An 18,484-nucleotide genomic window follows, 5' to 3' on the forward strand; every position below is an offset into this window, starting at 1 on the left:
ACCACTATCAATATCAATCACCACCATGCATTGGATCGACCTTCCTGTGGTGCATCTCATGAGTACCTATTCATTGGTGAAACTGACAATCCTTCCTAGCTGACTGAATCCACATGGATCCCAGTCACTTTCAAAGCCAGCAACAAGCAGCTCCTGACAGCTTTCAAGCTGTTGGTCCTTCTCTTCGAGTCCTCCAGCTTAATGTTGAGGGGCTGTCCTTTGCCAAACACGTTCTTATTGGTCAATTGGCGATACAGCATCAGGCAGATGTTATCTGCCTACAAGAAACACATATAGCAGTCGATGAAGCTGCTCGATTCACCATCGGCGTAGATGAACTTCCTTGAAGAAGTTTCTGGGAGGTCATTGATGTAAATATTAAATAGCGTAGGAGCCAGAACAGAGCCCTGGGGGAGACCACTTGAGACAAGTCTCCATCTGCTAGACTTGTCACCCAGATGCACCCGGAATCTTCTGTTTTGGAGAAGAAACGATATAGTGTTGGCCACCCATGGAGGCAGGCATCTTGAGATCTTGACTAGGAGACCACGGTGCCAGACCGTGTCATAGGCTGCTGTGAGATCAACAAAGACAGCACCCGTCTTTAAATTCTTCTGGAATCCATTTTCAATGTAAGTTGAGAGGGCCAGGGCTTGTTCGCAGGTAGATCTTCTTGGGCGGAAACCAGCTTGGGCGGGTGATAGGAATTTCTCTGTAAGATGAGAAATACATGACAGAAGCAGCCTCTCAAGGAGTTTGTAACACACGGAGAGGAGAGAAATTGGTCTATAGCTGGTGGCCAGTGTTGGGTCTTTCTTTGGTTTCAAAACCGCTATAATCTTCGCACGACGCCAAACTTTGGGCATAGACTCAGATTCCAAGATGTGGGACAGGAATGAAGCGAGCCACTTCTTTTCCGCGGGACCCAGGTTAAGAATGAGTTCTGGGGTGATGTTATCATAGCCAGCAGCTGTTCCTGGTTTAACCCTCTTCAAAGCGTCTTCCAATTCAGACAGTGTAAAGGGAGAGAGTTTTGGAGATGGACAAGATAACCGGAAGTGGGATGACCACTCATGGGAAATTTCTCTTTTCCAGACTGGGTCGATCTTAGCACGTCCAACTTGAGTTAGGTGACTGGCCACTGAGTTTGGAGATACGGGAGGATGGGAGACGGGAGGGGGTTGGCTACTGGCACCCCGTCTGTGAAGAAGCTTCCAGGCCTTCCTACTTGAGTGGGTGAAGTTCAGACTTTCCGTGAGTCGTTGCCAGCGGGCTTGGCATGCTGCATCCAGGGAGGCAATGAGATGGTCAGCCACATCTGGGTCGCCCGACTCATCATACTGCTTTAGTAGTTGCTCGCATTCAGCATCAAGACAAGGCGTATAGTTAGCACGTCTCCCATGAGGAATGGCTTGGGAAGCTGCTTTGAAGATGGCTTGGCGGAAGCGCTTGTAGGAATCTTCAGAGGGGATAGAGTTAATTGGAATTGCAGGAATAGATTTGTTGGTAAGATCACTGAACAGACGCCAGTTTGCTTTCCGAAAGTTCCATCTTAGTTTCTCCGAGCACAGAATCAGTGGGAGCTGGAGACCAATGTGGATGGTAGCTGGGCAGTGATGACTGTGCGGGAAGATCTTGAGAACTTGTCTCGTAGCGGGAAAGGCTTGGCCGTTGACTGTGCTAATCCAGCACAGGTCGGGTGACGAGTCTTTATTCCATCTAGCACTGTGAAAAGAGCCTGGCTGTTTGGGATCGTATAATAGGGAGAGGTCATTCGCTGAAGCCCAGTCGGCTAAGATAGAGCCGTCAGCACGAGTGGAGGAATATCCCCAGTCTTGGTGATGACTATTAAAGTCTCCAACGTAAACAGCTGGGTGATTTGGGCTAGGCAGGACCTCATTATCCCATGAGGCACTGGGAGGCTTATATACGTTGACAAGCTGAATAGTTCCAATAGTAATGGAGTCGTAGAAGGTCGAAGAGGCCGTATGGTAAACGTCCGCAAGACACGATTTGGTGTAGATGGCTCGGCCATGTTTAGGATGGAGATTATAGCATATTAAATCGAATCCATATTAAATCTGCTGTGTAACTCAGGCATCCAAGTTCGACATCCTCGAGGAAACACTCACGAAAGACATGTCTCTGATATCTGATTACTGTAAAAAATGGCGACTAATCCCTAGCACTGCAAAAACGGTATCATCTGTTTTCCATCTACACCATGCCTCAGCCTCGCGTAAGCTTAATGTGCAGCTTGGCGATACGAGAATCCGGCATGAAGCCCAGCCAGTCTATCTTGGCGTTACTCTCGATCGCACCGTGTCATTTCACGAACATCTCATAAAAACTGCAGCAAAGGTGGGCGCGAGGAATAACATCATTGCAAGACTGGCCAGCTCCTCATGGGGTGTGAGCGCTTCCACACTATGATCATCATCTCTGGCATTATGCTATTCCACTGCAGAATACTGTGCCCCAGTATGGTTCCGTAGCCCCCATGTCCACTTGGTCGATTCCAAATTATATTCCTCCATGAGGATAATTTCTGGAACCATCCGTTCCACCCCGGTTCCATGGCTGCCAGTTCTTAGCAACATCGCCCCGCCAGATATTCGTCGGGATGCGGCATCATCTAAGTTCATTTCCCACGTCTACGCTCAACCGGACCTCCCAATATATGCGGATATCTTCGCCCACCCTGTCCAACGCTTGACGTCTCGTCACCCAATCTGGTCCCTTACGCCTACACTGAACTTCTCTGTTCCAGTCTCTTGGAAACAGAGTTGGCAGTCAGCTGAGGTAAAGAACAAACACCTCATCACAGACCCCTGCAAGCGTCAACCTGGCTTTGACCTAGCACGTTATGATTGGGCCCTCCTCAATCGGTATCGAACAGGCCACGGCCGGTGCACCGCTATGTTCCATCGCTGGGGAGCCAGAGACGACCCAAACTGCCCCTGCGGCTACAGACAGACTATGACCCACATAGTCAACGACTGCCACCTTTCCAGATTCAAAGGAGGTCTCGAAACTTTACATCAGGCTCAACCTGACGCTGTTGACTGGCTACGGAAGAAGGGCAAACGCTAGAAGAACCACCATTACCACCATCACCATCACTATCAATCACCACCATTACCACCACCACCATCACTATCAACCACTACCATTACCACCATCACCATCACTATCAATCACCACCATTACCACCATCACCATCACTATCAATCACCACCATTACCACCACCACCATCACTATCAATCACCACCATTACCACCATCACCATCACTATCAATCACCACCACCACCATCACTATCAATCACCACCATTACCACCACCACCATCACTATCAATCACCACCATTACCACCACCACTATCACTATCAATCACCACCATTACCACCACCACTATCACTATCAATCACCACCATTACCACCATCACCATCACTATCAATCACCACCATTACCACCACCACCATCACTATCAATCACCACCATTACCACCACCACCATCACTATCAATCACCACCATTACCACCACCACCATCACTATCAACCACCACCATTACCACCATCACCATCACTATCAATCACCACCATTACCACCATCAATCACCACCACCACCATCACTATCAATCACCACCACCACCACCACCATCACTATCAATCACCACCATTACCACCATCACCATCACTATCAACCACCACCATTACCACCACCACCATCACTATCAATCACCACCATTACCACCACCACCACTATCAATCACAACCATTACCACCATCACCATCACTATCAACTACCACCATTACCACCACCACCATCACTATCAGCCACCACCATTACCACCATCACCATCACTATCAATCACCACCATTACCACCATCACTATCACTATCAATCACCATCACCACCATCACTATCAATCACCACCACCACCACCACCATCATCACTATCAATCACCACCACTACCACCACCACTATCACCATCAATCACCACCATTACCACCACCACTATCACCATCAATCACCACCATTACCACCACCACCATCACTATCAATCACCACCATTACCACCATCACCATCACTATCAATCACCACCATTACCACCACCACCATCACTATCAATCACCACCATTACCACCATCACCATCACTATCAATCACCACCATTACCACCATCACCATCACTATCAATCACCACCATTACCACCACCACCATCACTATCAATCACCACCACCACCACCATCACCATCACTATCAATCACCACCATTACCACCACCACCATCACTATCAATCACCACCATCACCACCACCACCACCACCACCACCATAACTATCAATCACCACCATTACCACCACCACCATCACTATCAATCACCACCACCATCACCATCACTATCAATCACCACCACCACCACCATCACCATCACCATCACTATCAATCACCACCATTACCACCACCACCATCACTATCAATCACCACCATTACCACCATCACCATCACTATCAATCACCATTACCACCACCACTATCACCATCATGGCCACCTCACTACCACCACTATCACTACCACCATCATTACCACCACCAACATCATCACAATATTACCAACACCACCATCACTTCCATCACCACAACCACCACCATAACTAACACTTCTGCCAATATCACTCAAATGAGCTAACTTAAAATGGCCAGGATGCTTGTACTACCCCCAAAGGTGTCACAAGAGGCATGAGAGGCAAAGCTTCTGCAGAACATTCTGGAAGCCCTATCCTACCATAGCACCATCCCTCTCGTGCAAGATCCACAGCTAGAAACAGACAGGCCAGTGTTGTCTACTGTCAGGAATATTAATCTCCCTATGGCTTTGCTGAGATTCCCAAGAAGAGCATTTGTGGTTGAGGAAGTTGTATATTACACTTGAGTGGTTCCTAAATACGTTTTCTAGAACTCCCTCTCCCTGTCTTATTTATTTGCTCACTTTAATTTAGGCACTTAGAGAAGACCCAAAATTCAGCAAGTGGGTCCCCATCAGCCACCAGGAAGAGCAAACAGCAAGCTGTGCGGGAGAAGCATCAACAGTCTAAGTGGGCTCTCAATGCCCACCGCCAAGACAAACACTCGCTCTGTTGCCAAGGAACCACTGGCTTGCGGTTTGGATGCCAAAGGTGGGCGGGGGGAATAGGGAGAAGTCAGGAGGATGATACAGAGAACAAGATTCCATATCAATACCTGTGCCAAAACGCTCATGACACTGCCAGCTGCCCTGTCTGTGGGCACAGGACCTACAAGCTACATCACAGTGCTTTGAGTTGTTTCCACAGGAGTCAATTTCAACTGGGATCTGGAACAACAACAGAAAGGCCTCCCCCAGACACGTCTCCATCTCGGAAGTGGAAAGCTTTGACCACAGCCAACCAGCTTGGCACAGTCTCCTCTGGTGAAGAGGCACATCAAGGAGGGAGATGAGAAAAAACAGTCTGAGTGCTGGCGGGGGGAAGAGTAAGAAGCAAGAAAGCAGAAGCTGGAGTGAAATAACAAAAAAAAAATTGCATGGCGGTGGGAGGTGCCATAGTCGCTGATCAATAAAGCGGCCTCCTGCCATAGTCCCTATGCAATATGGCGGCCTCCTGCCACCATGACTTGAGAGTCCTTGAAATGCAGTCAGTTCAACTGAGGAAGAAATTGAGTTTTAGTTTAATCAACATAAATTTAAATTATATATATATATATATATATATTCAGTTTCATTATTAGAAAAACACAAATATGTTTGGAACAACTTTGGCAAGTAGTTCTAGCTTTCACTAGTGTTTCTTTTATTTACATTTTTAAATTATATTTATTTATTCCCTTTTGTTTTATTGTTGTAGTTATTGATGTCATCGTTGTTGGGTAGGACAGAGAGAAATGGAGAGAAGAGGGGAAGACAGAGAGGAGGAGAGAAAGATAGACAGACACCTGCAGACCTGCTTCATCACCTGTGAAGTGACTTTCCTGCAGGTGGAGAGCCGAGGACTCAAACCGGGATCCTAACGCTGATCCTTGCGCTTTGTGCCACGTGTGCTTAACCCACTGCGCTACTGCCCGACTCCCTTTTTTTTAAGGAGACAATGAGAGATCCCATGGTGCTTCTCTACTATCCATGGAGCTTCCCTGATACCATGGTTCTCCTATGTGATGCCAGCGTCTGAACCCAATAAGATGTGCTCTCTACTGAGCTATCACTCAGCCCTGAATTTTTCAGCTTTTTTTGGTAAATGGTAAAATATACAAAATTTGGGCTTTATTTTTTCCCAAACTGCTACATATACAACTTACTTTAAATAAAAACAGATAAGCAGAGAAGGAGAGAGTGAAAGAGACCATAGCACCAAAGCTTCCTCCACTGAAGTAAAGGCCGGGCTTCAGCCTGGGTCTCATACATGGCAAAGCAGTGCACTACCCACGTGAGCTATTCCACTGGCCCTACCAAAAGCTGGTTTTTAAAAAAATTATCAATTAAATTGTGACATTCAGCTGGATGTATATAAATATATAAAATGAACATAGGAATTTGAAAACTTAGCAGAAAATAGGGAGCATAGCATTTCATCACCAGATGCTTTTTATCAAGTGGTTTTGATAATATTCAGATAAGATGCATGAAATAGAACATATTATTCAGATAGATCCACTTCAAGGACTGCGTGGTCACACACCTGGCTGAACAGACATATTGCAATGCACAAAGACCCAGGTTCAAGCCCCGCTCTCCACCTGCAGGGGGGAAGCTTTGTGAGTGGTAAGGCAGTGCTGTAGGTGTCTCTCTCTCCCTTTCTCTCTCTATCTCCTCCTCCCTCCCTCTCTAATTCCCCTTCCCTCTCAATTTCTCTCTGTCTCTACCCATAAATAGTAAATAAGATTTTTAAAAATATTTATTTATTTATTTATTCTCTTTTGCTTCCCTTGTTGTTTTTTTATTGTTGTAGTTATTATTGTTGTCGTCATTGTTGGATAGGACAGGGAGAAATGGAGACAGGAGGGGAAGACAGAGAGGGGGAGAGAAAGACAGACACCTGCAGACCTGCTTCACTGCCTGTGAAGCGACTCCCCTGCAGGTGGGGAGCCGGGGGCTCGAACCAAGATCCTACACCCGTCCTTGTGCTTTGTGCCACCTGCTCTTAACCCGCTGCACTACCACCCAACTCCCAAATAAGATACTTTTAAAAGATTGAAAAATATGTATTTCACTTCTTCTTTTCAGTTGTTTGATGTGGCTAGTAGGAGATTTGAAGTCATACAAGAGCTTCACATGCGAATCCTTCTGGGTAGTGTGGCCACACTGTCAGGGGTTTGGGGAGTGGGGGGAGCAGCAGATGTGCAAGTCAGCCACCAGCTGTCCTGGTGCCCTCTGCCCCTGCCACCTCCCCAGCCACACCTCAGTAGCCACTGTTTGCCAAGAGGCTGGTAGTCACCCAGAGAGGAAGTGTGACATCACTAAAAAAGTGACTCATGCAAGTTAGAAGGTGTCCAACACCCAGTGTTATCACTGACTCTAGGACTTTCTCTGGCATCCCTCCTCTGGGTGACTTAGAGGGGATTTTAACTTAGATCATCACAGTTTTTGGACTGGCCTATGCTTATGCTTCCCAGAGACCCCTGAAGTTGGTGGGCTCCACTGGCTCCAGGAGTTCAAAATTCTGTGGGTTTAAATTTCATTCAGATTAAGAAGTTTACTTGAAATAATGTATGACCAGTTTTTGCCTCTGAAAGCAACCAGATAATTCTTCTTCACTTTATGCTCCAGTGAGTGGTTTCATGCTTTCTAAAGGGTTCATTCCCTTGTTTTGGCTCACCAACATGACCAGCTACCAACCTTGGTTGTTATTTATTTTTAGCAAAGTTGGTCACTTTTTATTATTATTATTTATTTATAAAAAGGAAACACTGACAAAACCATAGGATAAGAGGGGTACAACTCCACACAATTCCCACCACTAGAACTCCGTATCCCATCCCCTCCCCCTGATAGCTTTCCTACTCTTTATCCCTCTGGGGGTACGGACCCAAGGTCATTGTGGGATGCAGAAGGTGGAAGGTCTGGCTTCTGTAATTGCTTCCCCGCTGAACATGGGCGTTGACTGGTTGATCCATACTCCCAGGCTGCCTCTCTCTTTCCCTAGTGGATCGGGGCTCTGAGGAATCAGAGCTCCAGGACATATTGGTGGGATTGTCTGTCCAGGGAAGTCTGGCTGGCATCATGCTAGCATCTGGAACCTGGTGACTGAAAAGAGAGTGAACATATAAAGCCAAACAAGTTGTTGACTAATCATGAACCTAAAGGCTGGAGTAGTGCTTTTTTTTTTTTTTTTTTTTTTTACTTTGGTGGTTATTAAGCACTTGAAATGGGCTAGAGAGCTGAGGAAGACAGAAAAATGGTTAAGCAAAAAGATTCACGGCTGAGGCTCTGAGGTCCCAGATTCAATCCCCAGAACCACCACAAGCTAGAGTTGAGCCATGCTTTGGTCTGCCTGCCTATCTATCTACCTTTCTCTCTTTCTTTCTTTCTTTCTCTCATTAAAATAAAATAATTAAGGGAGTCAGGCAGTAGCACAGCAGGTGCAAAAGTGCAAGGACCAGTGTAAGGATCCTGGTTCAAGTCCCAGCTCCCCACCTACAGGGGGGTTGCTTCATTGGCGGTGAAGCAGGTCTGCAGGAGTCTGTCTTTCTCTCCCCCTCTGTGTCTTCCCCTCCTGTTGTTAAAATTCATCGCCTCTAGCCGGGCGCACTGGCTTCACGGGCGGGTAACAGAGACGCGGAGACAACGGCTGGGCAGGGAAGCTGTATTTCTTTATTCAAGAACAATGATTCATAAACTAAACCAAACTAATCACCAAACAGAACTCTCTGCTGCCTCTTTGCCCCTGAGGCGGCACCAAGTACTCTCTCTTACTCTGCACTCCCCAACCCTGGAACTCTGACACTCTCTCACTTTGGAACCCTCTCTCGGGGTTCCTCGGGGCGGGGCCAAGCGGCCCGCGAAAACTAACTGGACTGATCCAATTCTCTTGGTGGGGGAGAACTAGAACCCAATGTAAAGCATACAACACCACCCTCTCTCCATTTCTCTCTGTCCTATCCAACAACGACAACATCAGTAACAACACCAATGAAACATCAAGGGCAACAAAAGGGAATAAATAAATTAAATAAATATTTTAAAAATAATAAAAAGAAATAAAATAATTAGGAGACAGTTAGTGGCACAAGGCCCAGGCTTCAAGCCTCTCTCTGGTCCCTACCAGCCGGGAGGAAGCTTCACGAGCGGTGAAGCAGTACTACAGATATCTTTCTTTCTCTCCCCCTCCCTATCTCCCTCTTCACTCTTGATTTCTCTCTGCCTCTATCTAATAAATATATTAATTCAATATTAAAAAATTAAAGCACACATGTGACTCCCACCTGTGGCGCCCACCTTGTCTCTCTCAGACAGCAGGGAGAGGTTTCTCCAGGATGGACACAGGAGAGCTGTTCTGAATCCACCCAGTGACCACAGACAGGTGCCTTTGTCCCCGTGCCTCTTTGTCTTTTTAATTGGATTTATTTATGTATTAGATAGAGACAGCCAGAAATCAAGATGGAAGGGGGTGAGAGAGAGAGAGAGAGAGCCCTGTAGCCCTGCTTCACCACTCACAAAGCTTCCCCCCGCAGGTGGGGACCAGGGGCTTGAACATGGGCCCTAGCACATTGTAACATGTGCGCTCAACTAGGTGTGCCAGCACCCAGCCCCCTGAGCCTCTTTTTCCTCATCTGCAAAATGAGTGAGATAAGCACAGCCATGTCCCTGTCAGAGGGATTAGTGAGACTGAAACAAGACATTGAGTGTGAGGTACCAAGTGCCTGGTCCGCCATATTGAAATTACTCAACACGTGGACTATCACTGCTCTTCTCTAAACCCCACCATTTCTCCTACTCTGGTTCCTTTTCCTTTCCTTCTGAGATTTTCACACACACTGTTTCATTCCCCTTCTTTCCCCAGAAGCCTCTTCCCTCTTCAAAGATGCTTGACTCTCCTCAATTTTTAAAGGAAAAAACAATCTGTATCTGCACTTATTTTACTCTGTTAGGCATTTCCTTCTTCTTTTTGAGGCCCAAATGCTTGTCCTTTGCCTCATCCCTCTACTTTTTCTGTATTTTACTTTATTTTATTTTATTTTATTTTCCACCAGGGTTATAGCTGGGACTTGGTGCCTGAAAGATCAATCCACTGCTCCCAGTGACCATTTTTTTCCTTTCATTTTATTTGATGGGGGGGGAGGGGGAGAGAGAGACCTGCAGCCCTGCTTCACTGCTTGTGAAGCTTCCTCTCACCAAGCTGTTTCCCAGTCTCCATTCTTCTCACCCATGGGGGGTGGGGGAGACAAGATTGATGTGAGGAATGATCTTTCTAGAAATGGCCTTAATGAGTGTCGTCTGCTCTCAAATGTGTCCAAGATTCTGCCTCTTCTGGACCCAGGGTTGGGGGAGGTTGCCTCCAATCCTGAACCCTGATCTCCTTCACCTGGGACATGGAGATGGAGGTGAGAGGGGCCCTGTGTGGGCAAAACCCCTTCCCGGTGTGTCCCCCCACACACACACACGTGCACACACTCACTGGATCATGGCACTGACATCTCCACTCAGATCACTTCTTCATGCCACATGTGCCAAGCAGTAAACAGCTCTCCAGGACCCAAATAAAAAGGTCTTTATGGAGAAGATAAACACGAGTCAATGCCAGATTCCAATTTAAATGAATAAATAAACTCCATTCCAGAGGCTGCAGGCCACAAGATTTCAGGAGGAGGGAGGCAAGCCAAACATGTTGGTTTCTGGGGAGCAGGTTTCTAAAAGTGGGGGGAGAGTGAGAGCATACCCAGGCACTGGCAGCAAACCTCAGTATCTCAGTTTGGCGTGGGGGGCATGTACCCCATGCCCAGTCCTCTCAGCCAGCAAGCGGCCTTTCCAGCTCTGCATCTGGCAATAAAGGTGTGTTGACCTCAGTGACTCAGAAGGGGCATCCCAGCCACCCGGACCTGCTTTGGAGTCGGGGGCCAGAAGGCAGTTCAGGACACCTTGTGGGCCCCAGGCAGGCCCACATGTCGATGACCATGACTCCTGTGCCCCTGTTGGCTTGAGGACATTGCTTGGCCTCCATCACTCTGTCCCCAAACAAATCCCTGTCTCCCCCATCCAGATGGGATATTTTCTTTACTCCCTTGTCTCATGTTACTCAGCTTCTAGAAGACTTCTTCCTAGGCCATTTGACAGCTCCTTTCATACAGGGGATTGGGGGTGAGGTGGCTCTCAACCTACCCCTGAAGGGAAGTCCCATTTTCAGGTCAGGACAATTTTATTTCTTCAAGAGAGAAGCCATTTCGTGCCTTCATCCCCTCCATCCATGTCTACTGAGATTTTGATTTTGATTTTGATTTTTTTTTTCTTTTTCCTCCTCCAGGGTTATTGCTGGGCTCGGTGCCTGCACCATGAATCCACCGCTCCTGGAGGCCTTTTTTTTTTTTCTCCCTTTTGTTGCCCTTGTTGTTGATTTTGATTTTTTAATGCCTCTCCCTTCTTCCTCTTCTCTCTCCAAGTCCTGATGGAGTTGGAGTTCAGAGCCCTCTGGTCATCTTCCCCCTCTCACTTCTCCACTGAGAGTATGGACCAAAATTCTTGATGGAATGTTGTCTACTGAGATGATTTATTTATTTTTTCCCTCCAGGGTTATTGCTGGAGCTCGATGCCTGCACTACGAATCCACTGCTCCTGGAGGCTATCTTTCCCATTTTGTTGCCCTTGTTGTTGTGCTTGTTGTAGTTGTTATTGTTGTCATAGCTGTTGTAGTTGTTGAATAGGACAGAGAGAAATGGAGAGAGGAGGGGAAGACAGAGGGGGAAGAGAAAGATAGACACCTGCAGACCTGCTTCACCGCTTGCGAAGCGACTCCCCTGCAGGTGGAGAGCCGGGGGCTCGAACTGGGATCCTTATGCCGGCTTTTGCGCTTTGCGCCATGTGAAGTGCGCTTAACCCACTATGCCACCGCCCAACTCCTGAGATTTTTATTCTATACTGGTTTTTGCAGTGTTGATCCTCCTATGTGCAAATACATCAGCCTTTTCTTTCTCTCTCTCTTTCTTTTTTTCAGACAGAGACATTAAAGGAATGGGAGAGAGACCAAGGCCATGGAGCCCTCTCCTCACCACATCATGGCACTCCCATGTGGTGTTGGGTATTCTGGTAAGGTGTGTGCTCTACCAGCTGAGCTATCTCCAGACCCCTATGGAGTGGTTTTGAAGTCCCCTCCTTGTCTTGAAGGAGCTTAAGTATGGAGGAAGGGAGGCAGAGCCTGCCTCTAGGGCATGGGGAATGAAGAGGGCTGAGAGTACAAGGGGGTTCTCAGACTAGGGGTGAAGGGGTTGTGCAGGGCTGGCTGCCCAGAGCCAGCTGTGCACTGGGGTCCAGGTCACAGGCGGCCAGAACCAGCTGAGAAGAGCCTGAGACACATCCTCAGAGGGCTAGGACATTGCTGTCACATAAAAAGGGGTAGGAAGTGTGTGGGAGCATCTTCCTGTGATCCATTTTAAGAAGCCAAGTCATGTCCACTGGTGACAGAAGGGAGTCCTGTCCCCTTTGGCAGTTCCTAGGTATCATTCTAGAGGGTGACCCCAAGGGACTTGGCGACAGCTCCTGCCAGTACCCCCTGAACTCCCTGAGCACCTCCCCTTCCTGAACTCCCAGCTTAACACAGAGCCCCAGGACCCAGGCCAGGGTGGGATCTTCAGGGGAAGGAGCCCAGGCCCCGGTCAGCTGGTGTCCCTGGGGAGGGGAGGCGCTTAGATGGTGGGGCTGTGGCTAGAATCAGGGCAGCTCCTGTGGCCAGGAGGGTATGGGGCCACGCCAGCAGGAGGGGGGACAATGACAGTACCAGAGCAAAGGGCTAGATAGAAATGTGGGGGCTCTGGTCAGACTTGGTGAGCCCCCGGAGACCCCCCACATGGGGGCAAAGAGGGTGGTATCCTAAGTATTAATATCTGGACACATAAGTCAAGGGAATATTAGAAAAGCAAGAGGCTGGGTGGTGGAAGATTGGTAGAGCTCACATTATCATGTGTAAGGACCTGGGTTCAAGCCCCTGGTCCCTACCTGCATGGAAAAGCAACACAAGTGGTGAAGCAGGGTTGCAGGTCTCTCTATCTATCTCTGTCTCTCTCTCTCTCTATCTATCTATCTCTGCCCCTTCCCTCTCAGTGTCTCTCTGTCTCTTTAAAAAAAAGGGAGGGAAGGCAGGGGAGCTGAGAAGATAGCATAATGGTTATACAAAGAGACTCTCATGCTTGAGTCTCCAAAGTCCCAGCTTCAATCCTGTACACCACCATAAACCAGAGCTGAGCAGTGCTCTGGGGGGAAAAAGAAAGAAGAAATGTAAGACAGATAATACAGTAATGATGGCAATATTAATAATGACTCAATCTGTCACACGGAACTCAGCAAACCATAACTCTCCATCTGGTTGGAAAAAAAAAATGAGAAGGAATACTACAGACAAAATTTACAGTTTCTGCCCTCTGGGAATTCAGACCCTTACAAGTTAGGTGAGAAGATTAGTCTAATTCTCTTGTGCTTTTTTCTAGTATTATTAGTAACTAGAAGGGATGCATTGGATCGATCTTCTCGTGGTGCATCCCGTGAGTCCCCATTCATTGGGGAAACTGACAATCCTTCCTAGCCGACTGAATCCACATGGATCCCAGTCACTTTCAAAGCCAGCAACAAGCAGCTCCTGACAGCTTTCAACCTGACGCTGTTCACTGGCTACGGAAGAAGGGCAAACGCTAGAAGAAGAAGAAGTAACTAGAACAGGTTGGTTTTTTTTTTTGCAATTTTTCAAATTATCTTTATTTTTTGGTTAGAGACAGCCAGTACTCAAGAGGGTAGGGAGAAATAGAGAGGGAAAGAGACAGAGACACCTGCAGCCCTACTTCACCACTTGCAAAGCTTTTCCCCCCTGCAGGTGAGGACTGGGGGGCTCGAACTCACGTCCTTGTGCACTGTAGTATGTGCGCTCAACCACATGTGCCACCACCCAGCCCCTAAGCAAGCCTTGTGCTTTAGAGCAGCTGGAATATCGCTAGTTTAAAAAAGCACCTCCACTACCATTGTCCTGAGCACAATGCGCAAGGAACCAGGTTCAAACACCGCTTTGGAAGGTGGGGGAAGCTTCGTGATTGGTGAAGCAGTGCTGCAGGTATCTCTCTGTCTCTCTCCTTCCACTCCCTTCTTCATGTCTATCTTTGTTACCAAATAAAATAAAAGGAAATTAAAAGGGGTTGGGGGGAATGGTGGGTTTATCATGCAGCCACTGAGCCCTGGCAATAACAACAACAAATCCCCAGTTGGTTTCTTGAATAAGAAACACACAAGAGTTAAAAATGAACTCTCTCAGCAACAGAGAGGAGCTGTAGCAGGTTCAGGCCCATGTCTCTCTGGCCCAGGGGCCTTTCTTAACTGCCTGTCACAGCCCAGTCCCCCTCACCTGCCCTTGCCTGTGAGACCCAAGCTGGTGTCTGCTCTCACTGTGGCAAGAGCTGTGGGGGCATTTTTGGAGGGAAATGGGACAGTTTTGCCACTTCATCAGACTATTGGTTCCTCCTCTGCTTCTGATCTGAAGTCCGCCTTCGGATGTGTATGGAGGGGAGCTGTGGGCGTTGTGGCCTCCAGCCCGAGGAGGAAGCTGGATAATCACCTCTGTGTCTCAGCCTCAGACGTCCCACCCACCACCCACACTGGGCCCTTGTGTGAGAGACATGGAGCAAAACCAGAAAGCAGGGTCCCACCTGTGGGGGGCAGGGGGGCCGGGGAGCAGAGGTTTGGGGCTGCACTCTCTAAAGTCCTCAGGCTGCTTTTCAAATATTGAGGGGGGGGGTACTTAAAACTTTGAGTAGGCTTTGCCATGCCATGCTTTTTGTCTTCCCTTGGTTCAGCTCTGTGTATCATGTAGAAATTTAACTTTCATGTGAGTGTGTGTCATGCAAGAGTGTACACATCTGTGTGCATGAGCTTGTTCTCATAGGAAACAGGACTTCTCTGCTTGCAGGTGAGAGGACAGACTGCTTATCTCTGTGGTTTTTGCTTCCTGAACTTTCAGCTTTAGAATTGCCTTTTAAAAAGATATTGACTGAGAGTCGGGTGGTAGCACAGCAGGTTAAACGCACTTGGTGCAAAGCGCAAGGACCAGCCTAAGGATCCCGGTTCAAGCCCCCAGCTCCCCACCTGCAGGGGAGTCGCTTCACAGGCGGTGAAGCAGGTCTGCAGGTGTCTATCTTTCTCTCCCCCTTTCTGTCTTCCCCTCCTCTCTCCATTTCTCTCTGTCCTATCTAACAACGACGACATCAATAACAACAATAACTACTACAAGGGCAAAAAAATGGGAAAATAAATACATATTTTAAAAAATTTAAAAAAGATATTTACTCATTTGATTTGATAAGATAGAGAAATTGAAAGGGGGGATAGAAAGAGAGACAGAGACACACACACACAGCATTGCTGTACCACTTGCAAAGTTGCCCCCCTGCAGGTGGGGTTCTTGTGTGTGATAATCTGTATTTTCAACTGGGCATGCCACTGCCTGGCCCCACATTTCCCTTCTTCTTTCTTTCTTTCTTTCTTTCTTTCTTTCTTTCTTTCTTTCTTTCCTTGTTTATTTATTTATTTATTTTTACACTTCTTTTTTAGCAGGGCTAGCAAGTCGAGTCAGCGGGTCAGTGCCCCTGTCTGGGCGTGTGCTCCAGCAAGTTTCCAGCCCAGCCTCACCCCCACCACACTGCAGGAAACCCCTCTCTCCCTCTATCTGAAGCAGTTGATTCAGAGCCATGAAACTCCAGTAATGGAAAGACAACTAGTGGACTAGGGAATAGCTCACTTGGGCAATATGCTTCTTTGCTATGTACTCGACCGGTTTTGAATCCAGGCCTCAGGGGCACTGAAGAAAGCTTCAGTTCTCTCTCTCTCTCTCTCTCTCTCTCTCTCTCTCTATCTATCTATCTAAAAGTTAATTAATTTATTAAAGAAAAACACATATCTGCTGGGACTTCCCATTTTTTCCCCTTGCTAAATGGGGTCACTTCCTCTCCATTACTGGGCATGACTGTAACAACAGCAGGAAAAATCCTTTGATTTTCTAGATTCTAGAGTCAGGATCATTTCGGGGTTGTCCTGTACTCGGACTTGTCTTTCCTCCTGAGGGTGAGTCACGTGCCTTTGTCTGAGTGTCAGGTCATTTCAGGATTCCCTCCTGGGCCCTGTGAGAGTTAGGTTGTGTTGACTTTAGAGTCTGTTCTATTTCTCCCAAGAACTCTGTTGTTAGAGAGTTGTTCTCTGTTCTCTCTCTGTGTGTGTGTGTGTGTGTGTGTGTGTGTGTCAGTGTCAGTGGGCCAAGTTTATCACCACCTCCTTTCTTCCCTCCTGCCCACAAAAGGAACACTGTCCTGGGAAGTGGCCCTGACGTGTGGCTGTGTCAAGGGATTGGCTGAGTCTGCAGAGGCTGTGCTCTCAGGAGCTGCCTATGTCCTCACAGTTCCCATCCCACCCTGTTGGTAAGTGTTGTGCCTTAGAGCAGTGAGCAGACTCTGCAAAATGCGGTGAAAGTGATGGAGGTTGCAGGAGCCACTTGGCGAGCATCTAGACAAGTGCAAGCTGTCACTGGCTCACCACTGCAGTCCCTCTCCTGGCTAAATGCCCTAAAGAAGCTCAGTGAACTCAGAGTTGGTAACCCCCCCACCCCCGCCAAATCCACATGTGGAGCCTGACCCCCAGGATGGTGGAGTTAGGAGGTGAGAGCCTCTGGGAGGTGGTGGGGTCAAGAGGGTGGGGCCCTCATGATGGGATTAGTGGCCCTCTGGGAGGGGTCCCAGAAGATAGAAACTGGAATGAACACTAATATGGAGGTACACACTGAAGAAGATGCAATTGCTCCCTGACAGAAGATTCGCATACCCGTGTTCACAGAAGCCAAGACACGGAAACCATCTAAGTCTGTGTTCACAGATGCAAAGACAAAGCAAGCCTGACATATGTAGATAGCTTACAATAATGTTATCCAGATACAAAGGAGCTACTTTACCTTACTACGTGATACACTGTGCTACTCTTTTTCTTATGCCACTGTTAAAAAGGTTTGTTTAGGGGGCCAGGTGGCAGCACAGCGGGTTAAGTGCTCATGGCACCAAGCTCAAGGACCAGCGTAAGGATCCCCACCTGCAGGGGGGTCACTTCACAAGTGGTGAAGCAGGTCTTCAGGTGTCTATCTTTCTCTCCCTCTCTCTGTCTTCCCCTCCTCTCTCCATTTCTCTCTGTCCTATCCAACAAGACGGCAACAATGACAACAACAATAATAGCTACAACAACAATAAAACAACAAGGGCAACAAAAGGGGGGGATGGCCTGTAGGAGCAGTGGATTTATGGTGCAGACACCCAGCCCCAGTGATAACCCTGGAGGCAAAAAAAAAATTGTATTAAATAAATAAGTAAAAATAAAAATAAAGGTTGGGTGGTTGGTTGGTTGGTTGACTGGTTGATGAGAGAGGAGGGTTGAGCCCTTTCTGCCAGGTTCCTGTCCTTCCCAAGAAACAGCTTGAGCCCCTTATAAAATGTCAAGACCCAAAATGCCACAGAGAAGCAAGGGAGGCTGGTGGTGACAAGTGCATTTCATGATGCCGTCTGGAGGCATTAGTTCATGGAGGGAGAGCTGTGACACACTCCTAGAGACTGGGTCTCAGCCGAGAGAGATTGCTCAGAAATACTTGCCTTTAGCATTTCCCCCCCTTCTGCATGTTAACAGCCTGGGGATGTGGGGAGGACTCTGCCCACTCCTTCAGCACATTCCTTCCAGCTCCTGTTAAAAAGACTCTGCAGTGAGACGCCAGGCAGGCTGGTCTCTCCAAACAGCCTTGAGGTCGCGGTGGAATGAATTATTGACTTAGCAGTGAGGGCACCTGGCGGGAAGAAAGAAAGAATGTGTACGCCTGTGTAATTGGGTCTCATTGGGGGAGCAAATTAAGGTAGTACAAGGCTCCTGCTTTAATGACCCAGCTTGGGAAGGTTCTGGAACCCTTCCAAGAAAAGAAAATAAGGCCCCATGGTGAGGGAAGTTGGGGGTTGGGGGTGGGGAGTAGAGAGTGGCTTCAGGGAGGCAGAATCTGGCTCCAGCTTGCTTTTGTGGCTGAAGGAATGATGGGAAGGGAAGGCCTGGGCACTACCAAACACCCTGCTGAATAGAGCTCAACCACCCATACCTGCCCCCACTGCCCCTCCCCCTAAACACTCCCTGCCTCAGGGATAAAGAGAAAGAATGTCCTCAGCCTCTGCACACCTGACTTTGAGACATTAGCCCTGAGCCCTCAAGGCCTCACCATCGCAGCTGGGATCGGAGACACTGTGTTCCC

At 47.9% G+C, this 18,484-nt stretch overlaps 1 protein-coding gene across 2 annotated transcripts in view; it reads left to right on the forward strand.

The window, feature by feature from the left end:
- The window catches only part of ZNF664 (zinc finger protein 664), a 184,556-nt gene that overhangs the window by 155,744 nt on the left and 10,328 nt on the right, over positions 1 to 18,484 (forward strand). Inside the window, exon 5 of one of the 2 annotated variants that reach the window (XR_009550408.1) lies at positions 12,185 to 12,281. The gene's annotated coding sequence lies outside the window, so the exon portion shown is untranslated. The remainder of the gene's footprint in view (positions 1 to 12,184; positions 12,282 to 18,484) is intronic. The other variant, XR_009550410.1, reaches the window with a different exon arrangement.

This window comes from Erinaceus europaeus, chromosome 6 (assembly GCF_950295315.1).
Source record: "Erinaceus europaeus chromosome 6, mEriEur2.1, whole genome shotgun sequence".
Lineage (NCBI taxonomy): Eukaryota > Metazoa > Chordata > Mammalia > Eulipotyphla > Erinaceidae > Erinaceus > Erinaceus europaeus.